This window comes from Phoca vitulina, unplaced genomic scaffold, assembly GCF_004348235.1.
Source record: "Phoca vitulina isolate PV1807 unplaced genomic scaffold, GSC_HSeal_1.0 scaffold64, whole genome shotgun sequence".
Taxonomy (NCBI): Eukaryota; Metazoa; Chordata; class Mammalia; order Carnivora; family Phocidae; genus Phoca; species Phoca vitulina.
The window spans coordinates 7,542,647-7,557,289 of record NW_022589767.1 but is presented as its reverse complement, the minus strand read 5'-3'; the positions used below and the strand labels follow the sequence as shown (position 1 = coordinate 7,557,289).

The window sequence follows — 14,643 nt, the reverse complement described above, 5'->3', positions numbered from 1 at the left end:
TGGGTAGGTCAAATCATGTGCACATTTTCAACATTTACATGCTTTGTCCTCCAAAAAGAGGTAAAAACTTGTGTATCTCAATGCATTAGATTTCTCCTTTCCCCACAAACTGGGTATTGACAATTACTTTTCTTCTTTACAAATCTAATAGAAATACATGCCATCACACAGTTCTAACTGCGCATGTGTTTGTGGTTTGGGTGCAAGTGATGTTACCCCTTTCTTCATACGCCCATTCACACAGAAGGCTGTCCCAGCTTCATGGTCACAAGCACCTGGCTCTGGAATCAGAGACAGGAGTCAAACTCTTTTTATCAATAGTTCTCTGGGGACAGGTAAGTTACTTTGCTTCTGCACACCTCCATTTCCTTACATAGAAAATAAAGATAACAATTTAATCTTCATGGGATTTTTGTGAGAATTATATGAGAAAAACTACACAAGCAACTGAACAGTGCTTACCACATAATAAATGTTGAATTAAATGTTATTTCATATTAAAGGCCAACCATAGTTCTTCTGCATTTCATGCCCTTTGCCCAAAATGGTGATTTTTAAATGAGTACATGAACAAACCATTTTACAAAACATATTGTAAATATCTTGTAGGAATGCCAATGTCATAAAAATGTTCAGTTCCCTCAATATGAGTTGAGTTGTCTTACAACTAAATCTAACATGTAACATAACTGGCGCTACAACACTCCTTTCATATGAAACTGCTACAGCAAAAATTGAAAATAGCATCTCACGTTGAGAAAACAAAATTGTTTCATCATGTAGTTTGAAATACAGACAAGCAAGCCAACACAGTTTGCTATAACCAGAAGGGTTTGCATATGTTTTAGAAAAGTAGTGATTCACGATCTTCCCCATTTTTTCAAAGTGAAGATTTTGCTAGTCTCAATTATGTTCAGTTTAAACTCCTTATACAAAGAAAGAAAACAAAACCCATTCTTGAAAACATCAAAGTCAACAATTTTTCCCACAGTTCTAAAAGTTCCATAGCCCCCTTTATTTTAATTTTTATTAAAGATGTTATTTATTTGACAGTGAGAGAGAGAGCACAAGCAGGGGGTGCGGCAGGCAGAGGGCGAGGGAGAAGCAGACGCCCTGGCTGAGCAGGGAGCCCAACGCGGGGCCTGATCCCAGGATCCTGAGATCATGACCTAAGCTGAAGGCAGATGCTTAACTGACTGAGCCACCTGGGCGCCCCTACCATAGCCCCCTTTAAATGACACAAATCATTAACAACCTATAAACAGAATATATGGAGATGAAAATGTATTAAGCTTATCACAGCCCCACTCCCAAACCCAAACCAACCTTCTATTATATACAATGTCTTCAACTGTTCTCATTATCAGGCTGGTTATAACAAAACACCTCTAAAAATACTAAGAAGGAAGTTTTATATTATTCTAGCAGATCTGGTTTAGGTGTATTCATTGTTGTAGATGCTATAAAATTATCCTATGCAAAGGCAGACATTTCTGTAATACGTTTGTAAAATCACAGTGACATGGTGGTTCTGCATATGGCTGCTAGGAGAAAAACAATAATGAAGCAGTAGAGATCTGTCAAGATTCTAGAAGATTAACAGGAATACTGAGAACTAACAAGTCGACCAAGCGTTTGGTTTATGAAGTTACCAGCACCTTGCATTATTTCTCTAGAACCTGGGAGACTTGGGCCCCCTCATCACCCACCCACAGCTTACAAGGACTTCCACAGGGAAAAAGAGGGAGTGAGAGAAGGTCCCTCCTCTCAAGGCCTTAACAGCTTGGAACTGACAGTTTAATAGGGAAAAGAGAGCTGTAAACAGATCATTAGAACATAACCTGATCTGCAGAGCACTGAAAAGGAAGTGGCTAAATGCCTGGGGGGAATCTGGAAAAGGCGTAACAAAGTAAATGACAACAGGCCTAACTGCTTCAAGAGGAGATTTCAGTTAGAGGTACCAGTAGTTGTAAAAGTACATATTTAAGATGAAATCTAAATTTTACACCTACAAAAGGTGCCCAATTAACAGAGAAACTATTCATTTAAGGGAAAAAAAAAAAATGCCAAAAAGACAATTTTCCCAAACGCCTTATAAGATTCTCCCCTGCTTTTCCTAAATGTCAGTGATAGCTAGTTTAGCTTTCTCAATTCTGCCCAAACCACGTTTTAGAAAAGGAAGCTGAGGTAGACTGTGGATGTATGCCTCACTACTATATCAGAGCTAGTAAACTTCTTTAAATCAGTAGGAAATCTTAAATCTAAATTAATCCTGATTCTCTTTCCATGTATCTCTATGCTATAGGGCATGCTTCATTAAAAAGCCACAGAGGAAAAGTCCAATGAGGGCCTCCGAAGTATTCACCAGCAAATAATGTGTTTCAGTGTACTCTTTAGGGATGTTTATGATAATGACTAAGGATTCAGTTGTGAGGACTATCATTTTTCATGTCTTTTAACTTCACTTCTCAGTGGAATTTAAAACTCTTGACTACACTTCTTAGAAATGCCACTTGATCTTAACTTACGTAACCTGGTTCCCAGGCTTCCCTCTGCAAAACAAGCTGAAGTCCAAACGACTTGATCCAGCACACAACTGTCTCCATAATTTGGTGCCAATTTACTCATCACTAACACCCAAAGGAGCAGTCCTCTTAATGGGTGAGAAACAGATCTACCAATCCCTTTTCCATACACTAATAGTGCTAGAGAACAGAAAGCACTCAAATGTTCCATCAGTTGATTATTGATTTCATCTCCTAGGTCAATAATGCAAATCTCTCAGATGAGAAAAAAACTAGTATAATGAGAAGACCACAAATGCATGTTTCTGATGTGTGTTTTTCCCAACACCACTAAGCATTGAACTCAATTCGACACCATGTACCTGGAGATGTGTCAGAACCCACAGGTTAAGTAAGGGCTCTGTCCCACAAGACTGCCTCCACCTTAGATAACAATCTTAAATCCAGGTTGTAACCTGTGCTTCTGACCCACTGGGTATAAACTGGAGGTTCCCACAACCCCCTTCTCAGCTTTGATTAATTTGCTGGAGCAGTTCACAGAACTTACAGAAACATTTACTTATGTTTAAAAATTTCTTATAGAAGATATTATAAAGGATATAGTTGAATAGCCAGATGAAGAGGTACACACAGCAGGGTTTGGAAGGGTCCTGAGCACAGGAGCTTCTGTCCCTATGGAACTGGGGTACACCACCCTCCCCAGCAAGTAGATGTGTTGACTAACCTGGAAGCTCATCAAATCTTGTTAAGAGTTTCTATGGAGCTTAATCTGCAGTATGGAATCCCCCAGTTTCCCTCTCCCTGAGGTCAGTGGGTAGGGCTGAAAGTTCTCATCATTTGATCTTTCTGGTGACCAGCCCCATCCTAAGGCTATCTAGGGTCCCCAACTCTTAATCACCTCATTTGTATAAGCTCAAAAAGGGCTCCTTCTGAATAACAAAGAGTACTCTGATTCCTCAGGAAATTCCATGGGTTTTGAGGAACTTTGTGCCAGGAACCAGGAACAAAGAACGAATATATTTCTTATCACAATACATATCACAATACAATATTCAAAAGCAAAGTTACACCAAAATAAAGTAAGAACACCAACAGCCTCTTTTTCCTTCCTCCCAAATTTCCAAATTCATTTATCTTAGCATCACACCGTATCTTTATGACTTAAAGAGAAAATACCAAAGTAGCACTAATTACAAAAGTATATTAAAAGTAATTCACAAATAGAGTATATCTCTCTCACATATCCTCAATACCTTCTGTTAAAAGATGGTAACCAGGCAGAGAGTAAATCAACTCACCGAAATTAAGCTCACACCCAATTATAGCCTGAGAGGGATCCCAAATGTCCCACAAATTCACTGCACAGGTAAGCACTACAAAACTTGAAGTTCAGTATAAAAACAAACTCTGTACCACCAAGGAGACAGTCAATGTGAATGCTGGGCCAACAACTTCTTCTAACACGAACTTATTTATCATCATTGGATACTGTGAAAAATTAGTAATGGGAATCCTCACTAAAATGGAGTCAGGAGGTTTTGGCACCGGGAGCTCTCATACCCTACTGTTACTGAATGATCTAACACAGCCACTAACTCCAGAATTGAATGGGTAAGACCTGGTGCACTGCGTGGTCAACCGCTCTGTCCTATGGAATCCTGGGGAGGCTGGACAAATTGAAAACACAGCTCCTGGCTGGGTTTGCCAACAATGTTGCTGAACAAAATTGGACAAACCGAGTTTGAGTTTGCAAGAGAAGCCAATAACTCAAAAGATGAGTATTTGGAAAAAGAGAAAAGGGAGAAATTTATTTTAGGTGCTGGCAGCCAGGGAAGGCAGAAGGCTCAAGCCTCCTCCGCCGGCAAGATGGAGTTTTATAGATTTTTATAGAGTTTTAAACATTTTATTTATTTATTTTAGAGAGTGAGCAGGGAAAGGGGCAGAGGGGGAGGGAGAGGGACAAGCAGACTCCACTCTGAGCACGGAGCCCGAAGTGGGACTTGATCTCAACCCTGAGATCATGACCTGAGCTGAAACCAAGAGTGGGCCAATTAACCAATGAGCTGCCCAAGTGCCCTGACACTTAAGAGTTTTATAAGGAGAGGTTGGGATGGGGGTACATGCAAGACAGCAGGCAGGGAGCCTGTGATCATGGGTGGGGGTGGGTGTGTGTTCAGCCTATGATCATGGGCAGGGAAGGGGACATGCTGGGTGGGTGTGGTCTTCTAGGCATTCAGCTGCTATCAGAGCTTTTCTGGTCTCTGGTGGCTATAATGTTCTGGTCATTGCAAAACATCTTCATCAATGCCTCAAGAAAGTGTGGCAATAAGAACAGAACAATAAGAAAAAAAAAAGAACAATGGGTTGCAGTTAGAGCATGAGGTAAGTGGTCTTGTTTATTTCTGGTTTTAACTATTAGGGTCTATAGTTTGAGCATGAGGGCTCACTGACACTACCACTCCTGGTCCACTGCAGACCCAACAGGAACTTGGACCTTGGACAAATGGACTTGACCTTGCATGTGGATACTATTCTACTATTCCAGTGGAGGAAGAGAGGCTTTCTTTATCTCCCCTCACTAACCCCAACAGTTCAGCCAATGAAAAGTCACATACTTCCAACTCCCAGGTTGCTCCAATGGGCTTTTAGTTTGTAACACCCTTCCCAACAAAGCATTCTTCTCCTTTGTTGCCGGGTTTTTCTGCAGCTAGTTTGTCTTGGATTGCAATTTTCTTTTATCCCCAAATAAACTCATTTTTTGTTGGTAAAATAACTGGCAGTTCCCATTTTTAAGGTTAACAACACTGACATTAGCAGTTCAGATATTCTCCATTTACTACCCAAGAAATGTTCAAGGGTTGTTCTATATTATAATCTTGGTTTTCTATTAGAGCTGAACTTTCACAACACAGCAAACTCCTGGAAAAATTGGAAGAGCTGAATGATTTAAGAATCAAATTAACCCATAAACACCTGCTTAGGAAGGGACCAATTAAAATGAAAGTCCTTCATACCATTAGAATCTTCTCCCCCAGGGAGTGGTAGCTACTAAAATATACTTGCTTGCTAAGAGGACTCAGAGCCTTCTAATTTGAAAATATCTAGTTCTCAGGTCATCAATGAACAAGTTTGGCTCTTGAAGGCCAGTTTAATAAGATGATGACTTAGCCATTTTATACTCTCTTTAATTTATTTCTTCTAATCCTTTCTAAGTTCTGTCCATTTTTTGTGTGAGATTGACAGCCACAACTTCCTCTTTCTGAACTGTCATAACCCGTGTTATGACAATTCGTAGGATTTAGGTGCAGCTCAGATGTTAAGTCTTCAGAGAGATTTCCCTCAATATCCCTCACTGGGGTAGTTCCAGTACTATATATCAGGAATAGTTAGCATAACTGACAAAATATGCAGTCATGCATACTTACATTTCAAAGAATCTGCCAATAGGGATGTATATAAACTAATTTGCACAATAAACAGAAGGTATATACCCATGGAGAGTGGACTAATTCTAGTAAGTTCATTCATACAAGCAAATACAAACCAAAGTGAAAGATACAATCAAAGAGGCAATAATGATATGGCCATTAAAACTGATAATCTGTCTTCCCTTCTATTATCATATGATACATCAACTTCTGAGCTATGGATGAGATGCCTGGTCATATTTACAGCTCCTTTGAATATATAAACTCTTCTCTGGATGCCTGAAGACAATTTCTCTTTTTTTAAAAAAGATTTTAGAATTATTTGACAGAGGAAGACAGTGAGAAGGGGAGTGGGGGAGGGAGAAGGAGGCTCCCCTCTGAGAGAGGAGCCCCATGTGGGACTCGATCCCAGGACCCTGGGATCATGACCTGAGCCGAAGGCAGACGTTTAACCGACTGAGCCATCCAGGCGTCCTGACAATTTCACTTGATAGGAAAAAAACTGGATTTTGAGTGGTGAATTTTTTAATGGGCTCTGGAATCTTTAACTACATTTTTACTTTAACCATTACAATTCTGGAAAAATTCCAAGTCAAAGTGTGTGTGTGCAACAAACGTATGATGCAAACTTTAAATTTACTAAGTTTGTATTTAAATGTGCAATTGTAACTAAGGAAACTGGATTTGGAAGTACTCGTGTTTATGAAAGATAATCTGAAATTCTAGCACAATAAAAAAATGCAAACTCAAGAACATGTTGATGAATATGATATAATAAATCAACAACCAAGTTATAGGAGTAAGAAAACAAATACAAATTTAGCTAAGTTTAGTTTCCTTGCCTAGGTCCTAACTTTAACTCTGGATGAGTATACATCTTTGAATGACAGTTTGTGGCTTATATTCTATCTGCATATCTATTGATTTTCATTCTGAAAGAAATTATAAAATCTACTACAGAGCCTGATTTACTAACAAAGCATTTATTATCCAAGTACTAAGTCAATTCTATACTTGTACCATCTGCCCGGAAGATACATAGTCTGTTCTTGATGCAGGAATAAAATCAAACATATGACAGTGTTACCAGTTTCATTATCATCAAAAAATAGGCCTCAAGGAAAATATTTTCACGGTTTTGTGAAAATAGAGGAAATCTCCTAAAATGGAGTCAGGAAACCCTGAAGGGGGAGCTCCCATGCACTACCACTCACATCCCAAATAGGAGGAAGCTTACTTTACATACCCCAGCAGGAGGAAGAATTTCTCCTTGCCCAGCAACAGCTCAGCCAATGAGAAGCTGCCACACTCAGTAGGTGAGAAGCTGTCACCACCCTGAACTCTGTGAAACAGCCCCTCCCAGTGGTCTCCTTTGTTTCATGAGAGCAAGCCCTTCTCTATTCTCCACACTTGTCTAGGGTTTGCCATAGTCGGCTTCTCTGGAATTGCAATCCTCTGCTACTCCCAAATAAACTCATTTTAGTGGTAAAATATCAGGCCCTTTTGTTTTGTTTTTTACAGTCAACAGCTGCTTTGTGTGTTGGCTTGATTTACTCCATAAGAAACTCCAGCTTACTCTCTTGAAAGGAGGTGAGAAAACATGCATTTAAAAAAAAGATGTTATTTATTTGAGGGGGGGTGCACGTGCGAGCTGGGGGAGGAAGAGGGAGGGGGGAAAATCTCAAGCAGACTCTGTACCAAGCACGAGCCCTAGCCCTGGTGGGGCTTGATCTCATGACCCTGAGATCATACCTGAGTCGAAACCCAGAGTCAGATGCTTAACCGACTGACTGAGCCACCCAGGCGCTCCAAAAACATGCTTATTTTAAAAAAGTTTTACTACCACAGGACAAAACAGATTATGGAGACTCAGGATTCAGACATAGCCTTGGGACTTAAGAGATACTTTGATATCTACAACTGACTCGATGAAAGCAACTGACTTCCTAAGTTGGTCCTTTCTCATCATGAGATTTCACTGAAAAATGACTTTACCTCCATTTTGACCTTAGTCTGTACTTTCTAACCAATTAAGTTTTTGTTTCTTTCCTGTATATCTTTTAACTCAGGCAAAAGACCCGATATGCAAAGCATCCCGTGATGGGAAATGAAACTAGCCCTCAAGCAATAACAACTGCCCTGACAGCCCACAAGACCCCACATGACTGACCCCAAGGCCATGATGGCCTGACCTTTACTGCCCAGCTGTATGTACCCACTAACCTTTGTCTCATACTTTCCTTATATAACCCTGGAAGTATATTCAGCACTTCAGAGACAGTCTTTGAGACATGAGTCAGCTGTCTTCCCGGTGTTGGCCTCACTGAAATGAATTCCTTCCTTGTTTCACCACCAGGTGTCTCTTTGCCTTTGGATTTTGTCAGCGGTAAATGACCGAACCTGGGGCCCCCAGAGCCAGGTGCTTTTCTTGTACCCTTGTGCCTCAGTTACAACATAACAAACACATCAGGTGGTTTTATGGCAACAACTCCAACCAAGATCATTTGTTTATCAAAGCCAAGTTTTATTAAGGTATGAGGAGAATTCCCTTAAAACCAAAAACAAAACTGGTTTTAACTTGCCAAACTTCTACACTTATGTTTCTGGCACAGGAGAGAGAATTTCTTTTTTTCTTTTCTTTTAGAGAGGAGAAAGGGTTTGGGGGAGGGGCAGAGGGAGAAGGAGAGAGAGAATCCTAAGCAGGCTCCACGCCTGGCATGGCCGGACACGGGGCTTGATCTCACAACCCTGAGATCATGACCTGAGCCGAAATCAAGACTGGGACGCTCAACAAACTGAGCCACCCAGGAGACCCATCTTTGTGTGTATTTTTTTTTTTAGATTTTATTTATTTATTTGAGAGAGAGAGAGAGAAATAGCATGAGAGGGGAGAGGGTCAGAGAGAGAAGCAGATTTTTATATCTCATTTGTACAAATTCCTTGGCCCACAAGTTTTTTGTTTTATTTTTTTATTTTTTATTTTAAAGATTTTATTTATTCATTTGAAACAGAGATACAGAGAGAGAGAGAGAGAGAGTATGAGCCGGGGGAGAGGCAGAGGGAGAGGGAAAAGCAGGCTCCCCGCTGAGCCAGGAGCCCAGTGTGGGGCCCGATCCCAGGACCCTGGGATCATGACACGAGCCGAAGGCAGATGCTTAACCATCTGAGGTGCCCCAAGTTTTTTATTTTAAATGAAGATACTTTATTTTGGAAGTTTACCAGCAATGTTACACATACTGCTGTACAGTATTAAAAAGAAAAATCAAACAAACTCGGGGTGACATTTAATTTGTCTGACTACAGTTAATAGATTTTTAAATTCAGTTAACAAATATTTATTGAGGATATTGTTTCTTCTGTAGAAGAAGCATTTGCTAGATCCTGTGAGAAAATGAGAAAAAGAAAATGTCCAAACTAGTTGTGGGTAAATAAGTACATAATTAAAATACAAGTAAGAATATGAGATGCAATAGCATAAATGGATTCTGGAACCAGAAAGCCTAAGTCAGAATCTTGAATCAGTCCTTAGGAAAACTATTGTATCTCTCTGTGCCTCAGTTATCTCTAAAATGGGTATAACAATAGGGTCTTCCTCATAGAATTTTTTTTTATGAATGCACACATTAAAGCCCTTACAACAGTATTTGACACATTAGGGCTCATTAAGTAATAACTATTATTGTTCTGGAAAAAAAAGAAGGCAGAGGTAAGTGTAAATGGCCTGTCAGCATGAAACATTAGGGTGGGTGATAGGATCTGCTGAGTATAAACTAGGAAGGTCATGGTGAAAAAATACTGTAGTAAGAATGAGATGATTAGTTTGACTTGGTTACAATGCAATGGTTTAGAAAGGGAGGTCGAGAGCAGGGCTGAAGGCTGTGAACCTGAGGGGCCTGGGTGTCACCTGATGGGCCATGGAGAGCTACTAAAGAGAAGGGTGATATGATCAAAAGAGACTGATCAGCAGAGTTTATAAGTGATAAAGAGGGTTGGTGAGTTTTCACTTTTGTCCTTGAGAAACTTGATTTTCCTATATAGCAGTTTTGCTTACTATAAAATAGAGGACTTATACTAACAACCTCATCTCTACAAATAGAAGCAGTAAGCTGGAATCTAAGTGGGCTTCCACGTCTGGAGAGGAACTGAATGAGTATAAACAAATGAATATGAAAGAAAGTGAGATTTGACACTAATCTGAAAAGAGGTTGACTCAGTTCATATTACTGTTTAGATTTTGAGTGAAAACTTGCCAATGAACTCTCAATATGGCCAACCTTTGATATCTGCGGATATTGAGACACTGGTCATTGCCACACACTGTCCACACTCCCTTTCTTGCTCAGCTTCAGGGCAGCAACGCACCCAAATAAATTACTCTGTTTCTGGGCTTCTCTCGCAACTAGGTAAGGCAACGTTAATGAGCTGTACCCAATGAGAGATAGATTAGGAGTGTCTTGTGGGAGCCCTGGAAAGGATGCTTAGAGGAAGCTGGCTCAGCTAGGAAATAAATGCTTTTGCTCTTCTGATCTTATTCCTTTTGGACATAAGGACAGCCACTTTGGTCCATGAAGTCATCTTGACAAAAGAAGTCTCATGTTAGGATGGTGAAGCAGGAAGATGGAAAGATCTAGGGCCCTGACTCCAATCTTAGAAGGCCTATCCCCGAGACTACTCTACTTGAAAGGAGGAACTACTTTGTGTTTAAACCACTCTCAGGTCACTCATCAGAGCCTAACAGATTTCCCAACTTACAGTGCTAGTTACTAACTGCTGTTAGTACAATTAACTACAACTAAGTTAGTTGTCACCACAGTGTCCCTAAATTCGGGAATATGTGTAGCTCAGCCAGACTCATTAGACTATTACAATTTTCAGATGTCCAGGTTCTTTGTTGTATTCCTACTACCCGGCACAGTGCTTGTTACAAAGCAGTCATTCAAGAGAGGGTCCTCCGGGGTGATGAAGCTGTGGGGATGGGGTCTGTGACCTGCTAGCCGCCACTGTTCTACTTCTGGGGAGGAAGCAGGTCTGAGATAATGAGGCCAACCAGCAGTGAGAAGCAGCAAACATCCAGCAGAGTTAAGGGTCACTGTTTCTAAACCTTACTGCCACGCCCCAGCCCAGCCGCACCCATGTCCTCTATAGGGTTTGGATATATAAGACATTTAATTTCTCTTTTTGATTAAAAGTTTGAGTTTGATTTCTATAACAAGAGTCCTGAGTAAAACAATGTATTGAGGGGAAGATGGCTTACTAGGTACACAAAACAGAAAAAAAAATTAAACAAAAACTTCCTTTTCTCAAATTATAAAATATTTGCCCTATCTACATAAAGCTGCTAAATAAATAGTGCAGAGAAAACAGAACAAATTCAAGAACAGCACTCTCACATATATTGCGTATAGCTGACGGTCAGTGTTTTAGTATTAATTTAGCTTCTGAAATGTGAAATTCAAATACTTATTACCAGCAAAAAAAGGTAGCAGTATTTAGAGTTCTGAAGCACTGAGAAATTTAGACATTTGCCCTAGGGTCAGTGGTTCCTCAACTCAAAAACTGGTCGCCTAAGAATCATGGGAGAACTGGTTTAAAATACACATTACTAAGCCAAACCTCAGGAGATTCTGATTCAGCAGTTTGGTTTGGGCATTATATTCTAAGCCACAAAACTACTTTCAGGCAAAAACAGGCTCGAGTAGCTCAGAGGTATATGTGAACAAAACTAGTGAATATTTCGATTTCTTTCTTCATTCAGGTAAACCCCATCTTTATTTATAATTTATATGATGGACTATAGTTACCTCAACTGTAAATGTAAAGAATTTAAATAAAACGTCTTAGGTTTTTCTACTTATAAAATTCTTGAGTTTCACATGTAAGAATTATAAAGCATATTAATAGGTTTTTCACATTTTAACAAAATACTTCTCATCTTTTCTTTGGTATGAGTTAGGATGCTGTCGGTAACAGAACGCCCAATTAAAAAATGGGTCAAACAACGAAGAATTTAGTATCTCCTGTGACAAGAGGGGGCAGGGCAGTGCCTGGTCAAATTGAGAGGCTCAGGAATGCCTCTGTGATTCTCTTCCTTTTCTCTGGTTCCACAGCTGCCACTGCAGCTCCAAGCTCATGTTCTTCTAGTAAAGGAGGAAACAAATTCCTATCGTAGGGACTTCTTTTTTTTTTTTTTAAAGAAAATGAAGACAATTTTCCCAGAAGTTCTTCAGTTTAAACCAATCAATGGCATAGAGAATAGGATTAACTCCCTAAGAATAATTATTATTTAGGGATGCCTGGGTGGCTCAGTTGGTTAAACGTCTGCCTTCGGCTCAGGTCATGATCCCGGGGTCCTGGGATGGAGCCCTGTGTGGGGCTCCCCGCTCAGCGGGGAACCTACTTCTCCCTCTGCCCCTCCCCCCTGCTCTTGTTCTCTCTCAAATAAATAAATAATCTTAAAAAAAAAAAGATAATTATTTATACCTTAAGGTTTGGGAGGCTAACCTTTCCAAAGCACATGGAAGAAAAAACCATCAGAACAAAACCTGGATTCTCCAAGAGCAAGAAAGTTGGAGGAAGTGTGGAGAGCAATAGCAGTTTGTGAGGCACCAACAGTGGTCCACCACACTCTGTGACAAACTAAGCAACCATATTTAGAACAATCAAAACGTAATTTAGCATGGAGAAACCAGTTTAGTGCATTAGGTGACTGGAAAACATTAACAATGAACAATAAAAGGAAGATTAAGCTGCTAAAACTTTAAATCCTGCACAACAGAAAAAGAAACAGAAGATGTACCCACCTGGAAACTGGAAGGATATAACCCACTTCTTTATGCAGTAAAATTACTGTCAGTCAAATAAAAAACATCTTCAAAATTACTACTCAGGAATGTTCTCCTACTCTAAACAATCTGTATCCATTACTCTCTGATTTCTAAATCTGCTAAATATTTCAAACGTGTTACATATTAGATATAAAAGACAAAACAAGAAAGAGAATAGATATTTTAATTTACATAACAGCGAGTTCAGTTTTTAAACACTGATCTTAAAAATTCTGTTCAGATGCCAGAGGATCAGTGGCATAACAAATTACGGAAACTCAAACACAGACTTTAGAAATGGACCACTTTCATAGGCTTCCTTTGAAAATCTTCATCAAACAATATATACTAGTGTTACCCAAAAGTAAAAAATCCTGATTGTTCAGAATTTAATCTGGAGGCCCCAGAGTCAGTTCAGGATTCCAGCATAAATATTTAGTGTTTGCAGTAATGTAAAATAGCACAGGTGCTATGGAAAATAGTTTAGAGACTCCTTAAAAAGTTAAACACAGAATTACCACATGACGTAGCAATTAAACTCTTAGGTATAAATCCAAAGAACTGAAAATAGGTATTCAAACAAGTATTCGTAGACAAATATTCCTAGTGGCACTACTCACAAAAACCAAAAGGTGGAAACAATCCAACGGTCCATCAGTGGGTTAATGAGTAAACAAAATACAGCACATACATAAAATTTATTCAGCCATTAAAAAAAAAAAGCACTGATAGATGCTACCAACATGGATGTACCTCAAAACCATTATGCTAAGTGGAAGAAGGCAGACACAAAAGGTCACATACTATGATTCCTTTTATAAGAAATTCCTTTTATAAGAAATACTTGGAACAGGTAAATTCCCAGACAGAAAGCAGATTTGTGGTTGCCAGGGGCCGAGGGGAAGGGGGAAATGGGGAATAAGAGCTTAATGGGTACAGGGTTTACTTCTGGAGTGAAGGAACTATTTTGGAACTAGATAAAGGAAATGGTTGCCCACGACTGTGAACATACTAAATGCCACTCAAATGGCTAATTTTATGCTATATGAGCTTTATAGCAAGTAAAAAATAACTGATGTAGCTGTAATATGAAATATGTACAGATGTGAAGGAAGATGTGCATTGGAATTGAATCAATCCTGGTCAATACTATTTCCACTTGCTTTAATACAGTATGGTATTCTACAATTCTTCTGATTAGATATAGTCTGGGATCTTCATTCCACCCAGCATTCTAAGATTTAGAATGTAAGTCTACATACTGAAGCTCAGATTAGTTCCCACACTACAAATGCAACTGCCCACATAGCTTGTTCAGGATACGGGTAAGTCAAAGAGCATTCTGATCTAAATCATAAATGAAAGAGACCCTAATTGTTAACTGTATGGCGATCTTGGGGAAGTTTCTTGGTAGTTTATAGTTGAGGCCCCTCTGACATCACCTTATTGCTTCTCGTGAGAAAGATGGGGTAAACAGATTGTTCACTACTGCTGTTTTAAAGTGAGGGTCTACAAAGATGGGTCTACAAGGATCAGAGTCCTTCCCAGGAGGCAGACCACACAGCCTAATGTAACAAGAGAAAAGAACAAGCTACACTTGCAATTTTTAAACTCCACAAATTCTGTTTAATAAACTCCATTTTTATCTAGAAATTTTATTTGTTTGCAAATATTTTGGATGCGATAAGCAAGTTCTGCACTGGTCCAGAATTTCTGCCCTAAGGAAAGTAATGAAAGGAGTCACGCACTCCCATGGGAACTGGCCGGGGCTTTGGGGCAGGCAGGAGATACCCCGCCATCATCTCTCCAAAAAGATGGAGCAAACACACGTAGTTCTGGGGTCCTGAAATATCTGGACATTGCAAT

General features: G+C 39.6%; 1 protein-coding gene across 14 annotated transcripts in view; it reads right to left on the bottom strand.

Moving 5' to 3' along the window:
- The window catches only part of PLEKHA5 (pleckstrin homology domain containing A5), a 236,782-nt gene that overhangs the window by 119,055 nt on the left and 103,084 nt on the right, over positions 1–14,643 (bottom strand). The gene's annotated exons all lie outside the window — the stretch shown is intronic.